Consider the following 19,311-nt stretch of genomic DNA (forward strand, 5'->3'; position numbering starts at 1 on the left):
TTAATCGATTTGGGAGGAAAAGGGCTCTCAGAGAGAGAGGGGAGAAACAGAGAGTAATGGAGAAGGAGAGAGGGGTGTGGGAAGGGGGGGGGGGAACTGCGAGGGCAGGTCTCCCCTCGCAGCTGTGGGTGGGTGCACTCCCCAGATGGCAAAACACACAAGCACAGTCTTTGGGTTGGTCTTCAGGTGGGGGAGAAGATGTCTTCACCTGGGGTAGCTAGAGCCACCAGGCACACACTCCTAACGATGTTAATTGGTGACTTAAAGAAACTTCAGCCTGGTAGCTCCTGCTATCCCAGGCTAGGCAAATGTGGGGGGGTGGGGGGGGGTTCCAATTGTGGGGGGGGCCTAGTTGTAAGCAAGGCCCCGACATACACTTCCACACACACACACCCCCCGCGATGTTCCGGCCCTCAGTGGTCTTCTTTCCTCCCCCCACCGATTCAACAAAGTCTTTTTGGGACTGCACCAACACCCACCTGTAGAATTGTAGAGTCTCCCTCCTTCCACACTGGATGTTGTTGTTGTTGGTCTTTTCCCCCTCTCTCCAACTCTTTGCAGAATGGTAAAAAGATGTACAAAGTTTTCTTTTCTCCTCCTCTCCCTCTGGGTGAAAGTTGGTGGTGAAACCCCTTCCTTCCTTCTCTTCCTGGGCTGGTCTCAGGGCTCTCCAGGCAGGAGCTCAAGTTGATAGCAGCTCTCCTCACTGCTCACAGCTCCAACTGAGCAGGACACGCCTCCACTGCTCCACAATTGGTCCTTGTGCATGAATGACAGAAGGATAGTTTGCAGGTGCAGCAGGTAATCAGGAAGATGAATGGAATGTTGTCCTTCATCGCGAGAGGCATGGAGTACAAAAGCAGGGAGGTCCTGCTGCAACTGTATATGGTATTGGTAAGGCCGCACCTGGAGTACTGCATGCAGTTTTGGTCACCTTACTTAAGGAAGGGTATACTGGCTTTGGAGTGGGTACAGAGACGATTCACTAGGCTGATTCCGGAGATGAGGGGGTTACCTTATGATGATAGATTGAGTAGACTGGGTCTTTACTCGTTGTAGTTCAGAAGGATAAGGGGTGATCTTATAGAAACATTTAAAATCATGAAAGGGATAGACAAGATAGAGGCAGAGAGGTTGTTTCCACTGGTAGGGGAGACTAGAACTAGGGGGCACAGCCTCAAAACACGGGGGAGCCAATTTAAAACCAAGTTGAGAAGGAATTTCTTCTCCCAGTGGGTTGTGAATCTGTGGAATTCTGTGCCCAAGGAAGCAGTTGAGGCTAGCTCATTGAAAGTATTCAAGTCACAGATAGATAGATTTTTAACCAATAAGGGAATTAAGGGTTACGGGGAGAGGGCGGGTAACTGGAGCTGAGTCCACGGCCAGATCAGCCATAATCTTATTGAATGGCGGAGCAGGCTCGAGGGGCTAGATGGCCTACTCCTGTTCCTAATTCTTATGTTCTTATGTTATGTTCATTCAGTCCTTGACAGAACACCAGATGACATCTTAACTCTCCACAGATTGTTTTGATTTTGAGTTATGCTAATTAGCATGGGTAACTATTACTTCATCAGAAGATGAACCTCCACCTGTAACACGTTTAGGGAGTTTTTTTAACATTTTCCATGGAAAGGATTTAGAAATGTTCGTAAGGAAAAAAAGAAAAAAATTGCAGGGCTACGGGAAAGAGCTGGGAGTGGGATTAGCTGAAGTGCTCTTGCAGAGAGCTGGCATGGGCTTGATGGGCTGAATGGCCTTCTTCTGTACTGTAACCATTCTATGATTCTATGATATGTTTTAAATGTTTTAAATCAAAGTGGGTTCACATGGGATTTTTTTATGCAGAGGGTTGTCATGACATGTAATACCCTACTAGAATTAATAGTGGAAGCAGAATGCATAATGGCTTTTAAAAGATAAGTAGATAAATAGAAACATAGAAACATAGAAAATAGTTGCAGGAGTAGGCCATTCGGCCCTTCGAGCCTGCACCACCATTCAATAAGATCATGGCTGATCATTCCCTCAGTACCCCTTTCCTGCTTTCTCTCCATACCCTTTGATCCCTTTAGCCGTAAGGTATATATCTAACTCCCTCTTGAATATATCCAATGAACTGGCATCAACAACTCTCTGCGGCAGGGAATTCCACAGGTTAACAACTCTCTGAGTGAAGAAGTTTCTCCTCATCTCAGTCCTAAATGGCCTACCCCTTATCCTAAGACTGTCCCCTGGTTCTCGACATCCCCATCATCGGGAATATTCTTCCCGCATCTAACCTGTCCAGTCCCGTCAGAATCTTATAATTTTCTATGAGATCCCCTCTCATCCTTCTAAGCTCCAGTGTATAAATGCCCAGTTGGTCCAGTCTCTCCTCATATGTCAGTCCACCCATCCCAGGAATCAGTCTGGTGAACCTTCGCTACACTCCCTCAATAGCAAGAATGTCCTTCCTCAGATTATATAAGTTCGAAAATCCATGGCCACATTTTATTGGAACACCCGAAGGACAAGAAAACGAAGATTGGTATCGTCCTATACATTTTAAATGGACATTTTTGGCCAAGTAAAATCCTCAGACTAGGCAGGCTGGGAAACGTGTGGGCGGATACAGACATTGTGGAGTCTGGCTCACAAGCGAGACAGAAGCACTGGCCAATGGGGGAAAAGTGCATTCTGGCAGGCCAATCATGGGTCGAGTCGGGCCTGAAGCGGGGAAATCCTCAACCAATGGGGACTATCCGGCCCAGTTCAAAAATATGACTCACCCCTAATCAAATTATGAATGTGGACCATCATCTACCTAATTAATATGGACAGTGGACAATAGTCCTGAGATCACTGTGGTGATGGCCCATCAAAGGAGAGGCCCAAACCAATTGACTCCCAGGACTGTTACAATGGACCAGCAGACTTTGAGGCACCAATGTGCACTGAAACAATACCCCTGTCCTCACACCTACCTGTACCTGTGACATCTTCTGATTAAATATTCAAAGCTATCTCCCCGCCCAAACTCACACAATGGACCACCAACTGAGTTTGGGCGCGAAAAGGCCAGAACTAAATTGGGTACAAATATAGGACCTACAGAACCACTGAGAGGGAAGAAGCAGCTGGAGCAGTCGGAGAAGGAGTCGAGGAGCAGCAGCAGTCACAGACAGACAGAAACCGAGAGAGAACGGAGACGGACTGTTGCCGGCTGGGAAATCTACCATCGAAGGGGCCCTGGACTCCACTTGTGTGCAGAATGTACAACCCAACTACCGAGAGGCCCAACATTGTCTCAAGAAGCTGAGCCGCACACCGAACAACGCTCCGAGGCCAACCAGCTGAAGAACCAGAGACCGAAGTAACTGGGAGAGGCAACATTCAATCCAGCTACCCGTAAACCAACCATCCTAAGGCTAAAAAAATAACTGTCAAAAGGGATCATAAGTATTATCCTGGGGTTTCTTTTCCCTGTCAGCCGAGGTCAGTCAGGTAAAAAGGGGGTGGGGGTGGTGTTGGAAATGTCTTGTAAAGGTAAAATTGTGTAAGGTTTTCATTGTGTCCGTTTCTTCCCATAGATTTTCATAGTTTATAAATGTGAGTCAGATATGTGTTTTGATGAAGTTTGACCTTGTTGGAAACTTACTGTGGTTAATAAATTGGACTTACCCGTTTTTTTTCGTTCCAAGGACCACTTGTCTCTGAGTGTTTTGTTTTCCCTTGTGGAAGCTCATAATCCACCAAAGTTCTGAGGTTAGAACCAGAAAGGGGTGCTAGGGGGCTTCGAAACCGCCAGTTTAGTGGTCAGCGAGCCATAAGCTGCTGGACCATCCCCTAGAAGGGACAGAGAGGCCAAATACACCAACAGCCACCAAAGACCCCCATAATTGGGTAGAGCAAAAACCCCCTACACTCATGTGGGAGCTCAGTGGGAGAATGAGCTTACTACCTCAGAGAGGGTGGTACTGGAAAAATCTAAAATGGAGGAGGGAATCATGGAATATGTTTTCTCCAAGGTCAATTTTGCCAAAACATGGGTTCAGAACCTGACCAGGGCGCCACATCCAGCGGACGTGGCAGCCCAGTGGACAGAAGGGCCTACACATAACAAAAGGGTAGAAAAGGCAATTTGGCTGATATGTTTAACTAGACAGGTTCAGGAGTTAGACCACCAGGTAGGAAAATTACAGGAGGAATTAAAGGATGCCGTTATCACCTCAGCGGCCAGGGCGGCCGCGGGTACTAAGGTCACAGAAGAGTTAATAGAGGAAAGGAATAGAAGGGCACGGTTAGAGGAAACGTTCCGCAACCATCAGGAGTACCTGCAGAGTCAGGTTACGGTGTCACGAGCTACGGAACAGAAGTACAGGGAGCAGAGTGCAGCTTATGCCCAGCAGGTCCAAGAGCTTCAGGTCCAATTAAGGGATTTGCGCACAGCCTATAAAGTTAACACCGAAAGAAGCCATGAGAAGGCAGATCATGCACCCTGCCATAAGCGGAACCAATCCCTCCTCCAGTCTCTGTCCCAGGTAAAGGAGGCAGTCTGTCTGTTGGGGCCCAGGGAGGCAACCAACGAGTCAGGGTATTGGAGAGTGGAAGAGGATCCGGCGGCAGAGGACAGTCGACCGCCTCCTGAGGCGCTGGTAGTGTGTCCGGCAGGCCTTATGGAGGATCAGCGGGTGCAGCCCAAGAAACCCACAAGGCATGGGATCGGCCAGGTAGAGCCGGTCCAGCCAAAGGGGTATGGGACACCCGCAGAAAGGGTCGAGTCTGCAGATTTAAATTCAGAGTCTGTTGAGGCTGAGGAAAGGGGTAGCCAGTGGTGGTGTCTGCCGCGGGACCGATGTGCCCGGCTGTGCAGAGGAAGTACGGTCTCCCACAAGGTGCACAACCCCAAGGACCGCTGGACAGCGAGTTTATCATTCCGCATTCAGTTGTCACATATCCCAAAGCTCACTAGACTGGGAGATCCGTAAGCTCACTTCCTGGAGATAGCGCAGGCAGTGGACATGAACACATGCGATAACACGGAAGCAGTTAAAGTGCTCCTTTTTTCCATTGACGGGAAGATCTACCAGGCTCTTCCCCCAGATTGTCGCGGGGGACAAAGCACCATCGCAGCAGGCTATCCTAGAGGCCATGGGATGGAACGAAGGGAGTCCCTTTGAAAGGATAGCGAAAACACGCCAGTTAACAGGAGAGACCCCACAGATATACGTGGAAATGTTATGGCTGGTCTACAACACAGCATGTGGTGGCCTGCTTGTCAGAAACAACCTTACAGCGGAACAAAGGGAAGCATGGTTTCGCACCATAATTGCCAAGGAATCCAGTGTCAAGGAAAGGGAAGATCTCTGGTTCATCCCCAGAGACCCCAATCTCATCGAAGCCATCGTGATAGGCAGACTGGCTGCCACACGGCGGCGGGATGGGGAGGAAGAGGGGAAGCCAGAGAAAACAGTAAAAGACCGGGTGCATGCGGTGCAACCCAACCAAACCCCAAGAGAGAGTGGCATCAGGAGGGTGGACATCCTCCCAATAGAAGGGGGGTGTGTTACGGGTGCGGTAACCCTGGCCACGCCCGCAACAACTGCAGGGCCAATCCCAACCACGTGAAAGAATTAAAAACACCCACGGAGGTGAAACCGGGTAATGAGAAAGCGGGTGCAACAACAGTGTTTGAAACCGCTGTAGAAACCCTCAGACAGCTGCTGACAGGTTCCGGCCGTATCAATGTAGCGGTGGGTAGAGAGATCCCCACGGCTCCCATACGGCAGGAACCATGACTAGCACCCACCAAGCCTGCCTACCTGTGACCGCTGGACTGTGACTCGTGGGGAAGACCGTGGGTGAAAATGGAGGTGGAGGGGATCCAGGGAACTTACTTGTTGGACACGGGGGCGTCAAGCACCCTTGTTCACACAGAGGACCCAGCCTCCTCGCCCCTGTCCAGCGGTGTGCCCTACGAGCCAGTCGGCTTCACGGGGAACGAAAGAACAGGGTATTTTTCGATCCCACTGACCCTTAAGTTGGGAGCACTGACTACCAAATGGAAGTGCGTCCTGATAAGGTGGGAGCAGGCTAACAAAGGTATATTGGGGGCAGACTTCATTATAGCCCACCAGATCCTGGTGGATCTGCGAAATCACTGTTTATGGGGAACAGTGGATCCAGGTACAAACAACGAGGTCATGTAGAAAGGATACAAGACAAAGGGGCTCTGTGTACTGTGAAGCCAAAAGGGGGTTACGACTTAGAGCTTCTGGTCAGGGACACCCCGGCAGAGGCCGATGTGTGAGCCAGTCTCGCAGCATTTGCCACCCACAAACACGACTGTGGGAGAGTCACCGGAGTAGAGGTCAGGATAGATGGGGATCCCATGTCCCGACCTCAGAGGCAGTATAACTTCCCGAGAGAGGCAGAAGCCAACTTGGAAGTGGCACTGAGCTCACTGGTGGAGCAGGGTGTGTTGAGACCCATAGCCACGCACGTGAACTCTCCCCTGTGGCCGGTCAGAAAACCGATAACTCGTGGAGGGCTACCGTGAACTACCGGGTGCTCAACAGAAACATCCCGGCTTGTGCTCCTACAGTGGCAGCAGTGGCAGACCTGATCAGGGAAATCCCTGCGTCTGCAACCACCTTCACAGTCCTAGACATTTCAAATGGCTTCTGGTCTATCCCTGTGAGGAGAGAGGACCAGTAAAAGTTTGCTTTCACCTTTAAGGAACAGCAATATACTTGGAGCTGCCTCCCTCAGGGATTTCACAACAGTCCCAGCATAAGAACATAAGAACATAAGAATTAGGAACAGGAGTAGGCCATCTAGCCCCTCGAGCCTGCTCCGCCATTCAACAAGATCATGGCTGATCTGGCCGTGGACTCAGCTACACTTAGCCGCCCGTTCCCCGTAACCCTTAATTCCCTTATTGGTTAAAAATCTATCTATCTGTGACTTGAATACATTCAATGAGCTAGCCTCAGCTGCTTCCTTGGGTAGAGAATTCCACAGATTCACAACCCTCTGGAAGAAGAAATTCCTTCTCAACTCGGTTTTAAATTGGCTCCCCCGTATTTTGAGGCTGTGCCCCGAGATCTAGTCTTCCCGACCAGTGGAAACAACCTCTCTGCCTCTATCCTGTCTATCCCTTTCATTATTTTAAATGTTTCTATAAGATCACCCCTCATCCTTCTGAACTCCAACGAGTAAAGACCCAGTCTACTCAATCTATCATCATAAGGTAACCCCCTCATCTCTGGAATCAGCCTAGTGAATCGTCTCTGTACCCGGTCCAAAGCTGGTATATCCTTCCTGAAGTAAGGTAACCAAAACCGCACGCAGTACTCCAGGTGCAGCCTCACCAATACCCTATACAGCTGCAGAAGGACCTCCCTGCTTTTCGACTCCATCCCTCTCGCAATGAAGGCCAACATTCCATTGTGGTCCCAGCACCGATCCCTGTGGCACACCACTAACCACCGATTTCCAACCCAAAAAGGACCCATTTATCCCGACTCTCTGCTTTCTGTTAGCCAGCCAATTCTCGATCCACGTTAATACATTTCCACTGACTCCACGTACCTTTATCTTCTGCAGTAACCTTTTGTGTGGCACCTTATCGAATGCCTTTTGAAAATCTAAATACACCACATCCATCGGTACTCCTCTATCCACCATGCTCATTATATCCTCAAAGAATTCCAGTAAATTAGTTAAACATGATTTCCCCTTCATGAATCCATGCTGCGTCTGCTTGATTGCACTATTCCTATCTAGATGTCCCGCTATTTCTTCCTTAATGATAGTTTCAAGCATTTTCCCCACTACAGATGTTAAACTAACTGGCCTATAGTTACCTGCGTTTTGACTGCCCCCTTTTTTAAACAGAGGCGTTACATTAACTGCTTTCCAATCCGCTGGTACCTCCCCAGAGTCCAGAGAATTTTGATAGATTATAACGAATGCATCTGCTATAACTTCTGCCATCACTTTGAATACCCTGGGATGCATTTCATCAGGACCAGGGGACTTGTCTACCTTGAGTCCCATTAGCCTGTCCAGTACTACCCCCCTCGTAATAGTGATTGCCTCAAGGTCCTGCCTTCCTACATTCCTGTGACCAGCAATTTCTGGCATGGTTTCTGTGTCTTCCACTGTGAAGACCGAAACAAAATAATTGTTTAAGGTCTCAGCCATTTCCACATTTCCCATTATTAGAAACATAGAAACATAGAAAATAGGTGCAGGAGCAGGCCATTCAGCCCTTCTAGCCTGCACTGCCATTCAATGAGTTTATGGCTGAACATGAAACTTCAGTACCCGCTTCCTGCTTTCTCGCCATAACCCTTGATCCCCCGAGTAGTAAGGACTTCATCTAACTTCCTTTTGAATATATTTAATGAATTGGCCTCAACTACTTTCTGTGGTAGAGAATTCCACAGGTTCCCCACTCTCTGGGTGAAGAAGTTTCTCCTCATCTCGGTCCTAAATGGCTTACCCCTTATCCTCAGACTGTGACCCCTGGTTCTGGACTTCCCCAACATTGGGAACATTCTTCCTGCATCTAACCTGTCTAAACCCGTCAGAATTTTAAACGTTTCCATAAGGTCCCCTCTCATTCTTCTGAACTCCAGTGAATACAAGCCCAGTTGATCCAGTCTTTCTTGATAGGTCAGTCCCGCCATCCCGGGAATCAGTCTGGTGAATCTTCGCTGCACTCCCTCAACATCAAGAATGTCCTTCCTCAAGTCAGGAGACCAAAACTGTACACAATACTCTAGGTGTGGCCTCACCAAGGCCCTGTACAACTGTAGCAACACCTCCCTGCCCCTGTATTCAAATCCCCTCGCTATGAAGGCCAACATGCCATTTGCTTTCTTAACCGCCTGCTGTACCTGCATACTAACCTTCAATGACTGATGTACCATGACACCCAGGTCTCGTTGCACCTTCCCTTTTCCTAATCTGTCACCATTCAGATAATAGTCTGTCTCTCTGTTTTTACCACCAAAGTGGATAACCTCATATTTATCCACATTATACTTCATCTGCCATGCATTTGCCCACTCACCTAACCTATCCAAGTCACTCTGCAGCCTAATAGCATCCTCCTCGCAGCTCACACTGCCACCCAACTTAGTGTCATCCGCAAATTTGGAGATACTACATTTAATCCCCTCGTCTAAATCATTAATGTACAATGTAAACAGCTGGGGCCCCAGCACAGAACCTTGCGGCACCCCACTAGTCACTGCCTGCCATTCTGAAAAGTACCCGTTTACTCCTACTCTTTGCTTCCTGTCTGACAACCAGTTCTCAATCCATGTCAGCACACTACCCCCAATCCCATGTTCTTTAACTTTGCACATTAATCTCTTGTGTGGGACCTTGTCGAAAGCCTTCTGAAAGTCCAAATATACCACATCAACTGGTTCTCCTTTGTCCACTTTACTGGAAACATCCTCAAAAAATTCCAGAAGATTTGTCAAGCATGATTTCCCTTTCACAAATCCATGCTGACTTGGACCAATCATGTCACCATTTTCCAGATGCACTGCTATGACATCCTTAATAATTGATTCCATCATTTAACCACTACTGAGGTCAGGCTGACCGGTCTATAATTCCCTGTTTTCTCTCTCCCTCCTTTTTTAAAAAGTGGGGTTACATTGGCTACCCTCCACTCCATAGGAACTGATCCAGAGTCAATGGAATGTTGGAAAATGACTGTCAATGCATCCGCTATTTCCAAGGCCACCTCCTTAAGTACTCTGGGATGCAGTCCATCGGGCCCTGGGGATTTATCGGCCTTCAATCCCATCAATTTCCCCAACACAATTTCCCGACTAATAAAGATTTCCCTCAGTTCCCCCTCCTTACTAGACCCCCTGACCCCTTTTATATCAGGAAGGTTGTTTGTATCCTCCTTAGTGAATACCGAACCAAAGTACTTGTTCAATTGGTCTGCTATTTCTTTGTTCCCCGTTATGACTTCCCCTGATTCTGACTGCAGGGGACCTACGTTTGTCTTTAATAACCTTTTTCTCTTTACATACCTATAGAAACTTTTGCAATCCGCCTTAATGTTCCCTGCAAGCTTCTTCTCGTACTCCATTTTCCCTGCCCTAATCAAACCTTTTGTCCTCCTCTGCTGAGTTCTAAATTTCTCCCAGTCCCCAGGTTCGCTGCTATTTCTGGCCAATTTGTATGCCACTTTCTTGGCTTTAATAATATCCCTGATTTCCCTAGATAGCCACGGTTGAGCCACCTTCCCTTTTTTATTTTTACGCCAGACAGGAATGTACAATTGTTGTAATTCATCCATGCGGTCTCTAAATGTCTGCCATTGCCCATCCACAGTCAACCCCCTAAGTATCATTCACCAATCTATCCTAACCAATTCACGCCTCATACCTTCAAAGTTACCCTTCTTTAAGTTCTGGACCATGGTCTCTGAATTTACTGTTTCATTCTCCATCCTAATGCAGAATTCCACCATATTATGGTCACTCTTCCCCAAGGGGCCTCGCACAATGAGATTGCTAATTAATCCTCTCTCATAACACAACACCCAGTCTAAGATGGCCTCCCCCCTAGTTGGTTCCTCAACACATTGGTCTAGAAAACCATCCCTTATGAACTCCAGGAAATCCTCCTCCACCGTATTGCTTCCAGTTTGGCTAGCCCAATCTATGTGCATATTAAAGTCACCCATTAACTGCTACACCTTTATTGCATGCACCCCTAATTTCCTGTTTGATGCCCTCTCCAACATCCCTATTACTGTTTGGAGGTCTGTACACAACTCCTACTAATGTTTTTTGCCCTTTGGTGTTCTACAGCTCTACCCATATAGATTCCACATCATCCAAGCTAATGTCTTTCCTAACTATTGCATTAATCTCCTCTTTAACCAGCAATGCTACCTCACCTCCTTTTCCTTTTATTCTATCCTTCCTGAATGTTGAATACCCCTGAATGTTGAGTTCCCAGCCCTGATCATCCTGGAGCCACGTCTCCATAATCCCAATCACATCATGTTTGTTAACATCTATTTGCACAATTAATTCATCCACCTTATTGTGGATACTCCTTGCATTAAGACACAAAGCCTTCAGGCTTGTTTTTTTAACACCCTTTATCCTTTTAGAATTTTGCTGTACAGTGGCCCTTTTTGTTCTTTGCCTTGGGTTTCTCTGCCCTCCACTTTTCCTCATCTCCTTTCTGTCTTTTGCTTTTGCCTCCTTTTTGTTTCCCTCTGTCTCCCTGCATTGGTTCCCATCCCCCTGCCATATTAGTTTAAATCCTCCCCAACAGCACTAGCAAACACTCCCCCTAGGACATTGGTTCCGGTCCTGCCCAGGTGCAGACCGTCCGGTTTGTACTGGTCCCACCTCCCCCAGAACCGGTCCCAATGCCCCAGGAATTTGAATCCCTCCCTGCTGCACCACTGCTCAAGTCACATATTCATCTGCGCTATCCTGCGATTCCTACTCTGACTATCACATGGCACTGGTAGCAATCCTGAGATTACTACTTTTGAGGTCCTACTTTTTAATTTAGCTCCTAGCTCCTTAAATTCGTTTCGTAGGACCTCATCCCTTTTTTTACCTATGTCGTTGGTACCAATGTGCACCAGGACAACTGGCTGTTCTCCCTCCCATTTCAGAATGTCCTGCACCCGCTCCGAGACATCCTTGACCCTTGCACCAGGGTGGCAACATACCATCCCCCTTCTCATCTTCTAAGGGACCAACATTTACTTTAGTCACTCTTTTCCGTTTTATACATCTGTAAAAGCTTTTACTATCCGTTTTTATGTTTTGCGCAAGTTTACCTTCGTAATCTATCTTTCCTTTCTTTATTGCTTTCCCTTAGTCATTCTTTGCAGTCGTTTAAAATTTTCCCAATCTTCTATTTTCCCACTTCTATTGGCCACCTTATACGCATTGGTTTTTAATTTGATACTCTCCTTTATTTCCTTGGTTATCCATGGCTGGTTATCCCTTCTCTTACCACCCTTCTTTTTCACTGGAATATATTTTTGTTGAGCACAATGAAAGAACTCCTTAAAAGTCCTCCACTGTTCCTCAATTGTGCCACCGTTTAGTCTGTGTTTCCAGTCTACTTTAGCCAACTCTGCCCTCATCCCACAGTCGTCCCCTTTGTTTAAGCATAGTATGCTCGTTAGAGACACTACTTCCTCACCCTCAATCTGTATTACAAATTCAACCATACTGTGATCACACATTCCGAGAGGATCTTTTACTAGGAGATCGTTTATTATTCCTGTCTCATTACACCCGACCAGATCTAAGATAGCTTACTCCATTGTAGGTTCTGTAACATACTGTTCTAAGAAACAATCCCATATGCATTCTATGAATTCCTCCTCAAGGCTACCCCGTGCGATTTGATTTGACCAATCGATATGTATGTTAAAATCCCCCATGACTATTGCCGTTCCTTTTTCACATGCCTCCATTATTCCCTTGATTATTGCCCGCCCCACTGTGAAGTTATTATTTGGGGGCCTATAAACTACACCCACCAGTGACTTTTTCCCCTTACTATCTCTAATCTCCACCCACAATGATTCAACATTTTGTTCATTAGAGCCAATATCGTCTCTCACAACTGCCCTGATATCATCCTTTATGAACATCTTCCACCAGTGCATGGCGAACTGTTTAAAGAGCTTCCGCCAGCCACAACAGTTGGTGCAGCATGTGGACGACCTGCTCCTTTTCACTGACAACAGTAAAGAGCATGGTCCACTGCTGGCAGAACTGTTGGCTGTGCTCAAGGAGGTTTTAAGGTCAACCCCAAGAAGGCCCAGATAGGGTTAAAGGAAGTAAAATTCCTGGGTCTAACACTCAGATCAGGGGAACGAGGTAGAGATGAGGCCCGAAGGCAAGCCGTGCAGGAACTCCTGGTACCGACCACCGTATCCGGAGTCAGATCTTTTTTAGGGATCACAGGCTACTGTAGAGATTTCATCGAAGATTATGCAGCAACTGCAGCCCCTCTACTCAGGCTCCTACACAAAGGGGTCGAGTGGGAGTGGGACCAAGGCTGCCAAGCTGCATTTCTTCAGTTGAAACAGAACCTGCAGAAGGCACCTGCACTGGGGGCTATTGATGGGGGAAAGGATTTCTATTTAGAAGTAGCAGCCAGCGGGAACAGTCTGAGTGCAGTGCTTTTACAGGAAAGGCACAGACAGCTGAGACCGGTGGTGTACTCCTCTAGAGTCCTTGCAGAGCTGGAGAAGGGGTACTCCAACTGTGAAAGGCATCTGTTAGCCACTCACTGGGCTGTGAAAAGAGCACAGATTTTCACAGGAGTATCCCCTATCACACTTCTCACCCCGACCCAGATGTTGTTAGATGGGAGAATAAAGGATGAAACAGTCAGCAGTGCCAGGATCACTCACTGGACCCTCCTCCTCTCCCAAATGGCCATCACGGTCAGGGGCCTCTGCAAGCCCAGGCTCGCAGCGAACCTCATTTATGCAGGGGAGCCACACAGATGCTCAGTAGAAGGGGTTTGGGACACCGACTTTAGATTTCGGGCAGGGGTACATCCCACAGGCCGCGAGATCTACGTCGATGGATCCAGTTCGGTGTTCGCGGGTACAAGACTCACGGGCTGCAGAGTTTGGGACCCCGAGGCAGGCATAGCCTTGGCACTTAAACTCCCCAGCACCCTGAGTGCCCAGCAGGCTGAACTGTCAGCGGTGATGTACATGGTGACTCACCCTGAGGAATTCCCCATCCCGTACACGATTTGTTCGGACAGTATGTTTACTTGCAATTCGTGTACAGAGTATCTGGCTATTTGGTCACGCAGGGGGTACACATCCGCAGATGGGAAGCCCCTGGTAACCAAACCCGTGCTAGTAAGGATAGTGTCAGCCCTCGGGAACAATAGGGACATCTACATCCACAAGGTTAAGGCACATTCTAAGACAGAACCCAGGGCAGAGGGTAACCAGCGGGCGGACCTCCTGGCCAGAGAAGGAGCCAAGACAAGTTGTTTCTGGGACCCGTATGAGAAAGGCAGGGTGATAGCAGCGAGAGGCAAGCCAGGGAAACAAGGGAGCGCAGGGGTAGCAGTGGCCCCAGACCTGAGAACGGTTCAGGCACAGGACCCCGTCCTCAAGGCTGCCATAGCAACCATCCTAAGTGGAGGAAAGGCAGAGAGCCCATACAGTGCCATAGATATAGCTGTCAAGGAAGGGATGCTGTTTAAAGGGGATAAGTGGGTGGTTCCAGCACAACACCAACGGGAGTTCCTACAACTGGCCCATGAGGGTCCAGGTGCGGGACACCCCGGGCCAGAGTCCACCTGGCAGAAGGTGGAACAGGCAGCATGGTGGCCAGATCTCTGGGACGACGTCCGTTATTTCTGCGCAGCCTGTCTGGTGTGTGCAACCAACAACCCAGACCCCCAGAAGAGAAAGGCATCCATGGGACACATCAGGTGGGTAGAGGGACCATGGCAGTCAATTTAATCGACTGCATGGGACCCCTACCAGTGGGGTACAAGTACTGTCTAGTGCTGGTGGATGTATTCTCCAAATGGGTGGAAGCCTTCCCTTGCCGAGCAGCTACTGCATTGGGGACGGCCAAGATCCTGGTCAGGGAAGTGTTCTCAAGGTGGGATCTGCCACAGTTTGTGGAGTCCAACCAGGGAAGCCACTTTACCGGCCAGGTGATGCAGGCCACCTTAAAGATACTGGGGATTAAAGCACGGTGGCATGTGGCATACAACCCCCAGTCCTCAGGCCCTGTAGAGCGTCTCAACCACACCATCAAGGAAAGGCTCTGCAAGGAGACAGAGAATTCACCCAACAGATGGGTAGAGGTTTTGCCACTGGTCTTTATGGGGATCCGGGCCAGTCAGTCGAAAAGCACAGGGTACTCACCCCACGAACTGATAGGCGACCAGGTCATGGTACGTAGCTTCGCCAGGGTGGGGGTGTTCGCGCGCCACTGTACATGGGGCCCTACAGTATAGTGGACAAGGCAAGCCCTATGGTTTATGTGGTCCAATTACCCCGCCGGGTAAAGTGGTACCACAAAAACCAATGCAAGCGGTTCAACTCTACTAGGGCAGGAAAAAGGAAGGCTCCCACAGGTATAGAAACCTCACGGGAGACAGAGGACATTCCGGTGGATGTGGAGGCTGTAACAGAGGTCAACCCCAGCCCCGAAGCCCCACAATCCGGAATAGTCCACTGCCACAGTAGGACCATCACACAGCAGAGTGAAGTGGCACAGCTGATAGGCAGGAAAGGGACTTAGCATAAGAGAAGGGAGTCCTGTGCAGTATAACAACAGGGCAGATAGAGGAAGGGACAGACCAGTGGGAGGACCAAGGGGTGCAGCCCGTAACATGGGACTCCGCGCCCCTGGTTAGGCGAGTTCCAAAGTGGGGCAGCCTAGGATGCCTTGGTCCCCCGCATACCTTACCGCCCGTCCCAGAGTCAAACGAGAAAAGAAGCACAAGAGGGGCAGACTCTGTGCGGTAAAAGGGACACCACCGAAAGACCCTGGACAGATCCCAGGCACCGAAGGGCTCACAGAAATGGAAGCAGGACATTTAAAAGAAGTCCTCCTGCAAGCCCTACAAAAGGGGGCAGTCCGGCTCCTGGGGCAAGGTCAGCAAGATGGCCGACAAAGCCAAGTCAGTATCAGAGACTGACCTGGCCACCCGGAGACGGGTGGCATTGTATATAGCCCGGTGTTCTGTATATAGTTTAGGGAGATTTTAAAGTGAGGGGATGGTGTTTTTATTTTGTGATGTTACTCCAGTCAAGCCTGAAGAAGTCTCAGGCAAGACTGTGTTCAATCTTGTGTTCCAAAAGATGCTCCAGACTGTCGCAATGTTATTTACCTACCTGGGGACCTGCACTGGATAGAAACCTGATATCGAGATGTCTTTGACATACGGGTGCTCCGGGGGCAGAGTGCCAATCGTGACCACGGGAGAAGGGATCATGGAGGCAGAAGGCCAGGCCACCCACTTCCACAAGGGGAGATGGCCTGGGTGGTTGGGTTCAGATTCCACCCGGTATTCGAGCTACGAGAGTTTTACCTATGGGGAGGCCTCCATCCCTTGCCCCGAAATCGAGATGACCACGTCCCGGGTTAGGGTGACAGAGGGAAGGAGAGTGTGTTTAACGTGTGTTGGGGACATACCTTTGGGACGCTGGTGGTGGCTCAGGAAACTGAACATGGACGTCGAGGACAGCAGCTCAGACTGGGAACGTCTGAGCAATGACACCTACTGGACGATCACGGGATCACCGGGGGGGGGGGGTCACTGTGTGTTGGGAGAAATGATAGGCTTATGATCAGGGGATCTATACATGCCTATGGGGGTCGGCCCAGGTGTGCCCAGCGGGTTTGTCCATTGCCTTTGCCAGATGGTGGAAGGACTCGGGGAAGGGGATGGAATGGGATTGCAGCAGGGAAGACTGTGTGCTCCCTCGCTTCCGGGTACCGGTCAACGCCACCGAGCTGCTGGCTCAGGTGAAGAAACCCCTGCCCACGCCCAAGCCCATTGACGTTATGGATGTCTGCCACCACTAGGGGACCTAGGAATGGGTTAGTGTTAGTACCGACAGATAAGTTAGTACACGAGGGAGTACATTATGCTGTTGCTTCAGTAATTCTAAACCTGACAGAAGTTCGCCTACCTGCCTTCTGCCCCAGAGAAACCGAGTTGCTCTACTGAAGGAAATGTTCAGAAGCTTCTACGAGCTGGACTTTGGGAACATCGATGTGGCGGACCTGTGCTATTCAGGCTCTTTTGGATCTGCAGGCATTGATGATGAGACATAGGACAATGACAAGAAGATACAACTGAGCGGGGCAGACAACGCAGGGGGGTCATGAATGATGTTTTCACCGGATTTAACACTGGGGCCATCCGCCAAGCCAGCACCTCTGTACCGTGTGGAGAACATTGGAGTCATTCGCGGCGGGGTACACGTTACTGTGTGGGACCTATCTGGTGGGACCTATTGTACAGACCTATCTGGCTGCCGTAGCGGGGGAGCACAGGTCATCCTGTGTCCCCAGCACTTGAACGCCTTCGGGAGGCCACAGTGCGGGTTTAGCACTGCTGGAGCAGAACCTATAAATTGCACGATGGAGGTGATGGCACCTGGCCATGTACCTCCACAGACAGCATATGTAGGTGGTGGGACGTATTGTGTCGCCACAACTGCCCACCGGTATAGACACGGCCCGAGTAAGTGGTGTGATATTCCGGACAGCAGTTTTTGCTTTAAACCTAGGGCAGAAGTTCAAGTGGCCCGGGAAGGGATCATCCCAATCCCAGAACCCTCCACAGTCCACCTCACAGTACAGTATAACGCGAGTGATCTGCAGAACTATGTTGCCCATTTTGGGTACACCATACGCTTACTACCTGAGAAACTCACCGCCCTGTTGAAGGCAATGGATCTCAGCCAAAAGCATTATTACACCTTACAGCAAAAGACCAAAGACATAGCCCTCGAAATTGCGGACATACAATCACCAGCGTGGTGGGAATGGGGTATGAGAGTAGATATCCCGGTTTGGCTTCGCATGGCCTCCCACACACTGGTGATTGTACAACTAGTCATTGTCCTATATCTCATCATCAATGCCTGCAGCTCCAAAAGAGCCCGAATAGCACGGGGTTATCTTAAAATATTCCAGAAACAACAGAAGAACAGCCCAGTCTAACACACAAAAATGCCATTTTGTTTCCAGGAGGTTTTAAACAAAAGGGAACGTTCTGGTTTAGCGAGCACCACGAAAGCCCGTACCTGGAAACTGACTGGCACTGTCAACTACGTAAGCTGTTAAAACTATCCATGACAGAACACAATACGGACTTACTTATCACAGATATACATTTGTACAATGTAAATACATCTGTTCGATATGCTGTGATGGCGGAAAAATCTTTCAAGGAACGCAAGGAACGCGCGACATGATGTGCTATAATTATGTACTTAACTCTACGTAACTAAAAGCAAAAATGGTATCTTGTTTGTAGTTTACCTGTAAAGGAGTGTGGGTAGTGCACAAATTATGGATAGAAATATTGTTTGTGCACATTGGTTTACGCGGGTCTATAGTTTAGAGTAATTATGGGGATGGCTGACACTTGGGGAGCTCCAGGGTTTTCTTGCAAACCTTTTGACACATTCCGTCTATATCCGGGTGTGTCAAGATGGGGGAGTGTAAGGTTCGAAAATCCACGGCCGCATTTTATTGGAACACCCTAAGGACAAGAAAACTAAGAATGGGATCGTTCTATACATTTTAAATGAACATTTTTGGCCAAGTAAAATCCTCAGACCAGGCGGGCTGGGAAACGTGTGGGCGGATACAGACATTGTGGAGTCTGGCTCACAAGCGAGACAGAGGCACTGGCCAATGGGGGAAAAGTGCATTCTGGCAGGCCAATCAGGGGTCGAGTCGGGCCTGAAGCGGGGAAATCCTCAACCAATGGGGACCACCCGGCCCAGTTCGAAAATATGACTCACCCCTAATCAAATTGTGAATATGTACCATCACCTACCTAATTAATATGGACAGTGGACAACAGTCCTGAGATCATTGCGGTGATGGCCCATCAATGGGGAGGCCCAAACCGATTGACTCCCAGGACTGTTACAATGGACCAGCAGACTTTGAGGCACCAATGTGCACTGAAACAATACCCCTGTCCTCACACCTACCTGTACCTGTGACATCTTCTGATTAAATATTCAAAGCTATCTTCCTGCCCAAACTCACACAATGGACCACCAACTGAGTTTGGGCGCGAAAAGGCCACAACTAAATTGGATACAAATATAGGACCTACGGAACCACCGAGAGGGAAGAAGCAGCTGGAGCAGTCGGAGAAGGAGTCGAGGAGCAGTAGCAGTCACAGACAGACAGAAACCGAGAGAGAACGGAGGCAGACTGTTACCGGCTGGGAAACCTACCATCGAAGGGGCCCTGGACTCCACTTGTGCGCAGAATGTACAACCTAACTACCGAGAGGCCCAACATCGTCTCAAGAAGCCGAGCCACACACCGAACAATGCTCCGAGGCCAACCAGCTGAAGAACCGGAGACCGAAGTAACTGGGAGAGGCAACATTCACTCCAGCTACCCTGTAAACCAACCAGCCTAAGGCTAAAAAAATAACTGTCAAAAGGGATTGTAAGTATTATCCTGGGGTTTCTTTTCCCAACTGTCAGCCTCGGTCAGTCAGGTAAAAAGGGGATGGGGGTGGTGTTGGAAATGTCTTGTAAAGATAAAA

The sequence above is a fragment of the Pristiophorus japonicus genome, chromosome 4 (assembly GCF_044704955.1).
Source record: "Pristiophorus japonicus isolate sPriJap1 chromosome 4, sPriJap1.hap1, whole genome shotgun sequence".
In the NCBI taxonomy this organism is placed as follows: domain Eukaryota; kingdom Metazoa; phylum Chordata; class Chondrichthyes; family Pristiophoridae; genus Pristiophorus; species Pristiophorus japonicus.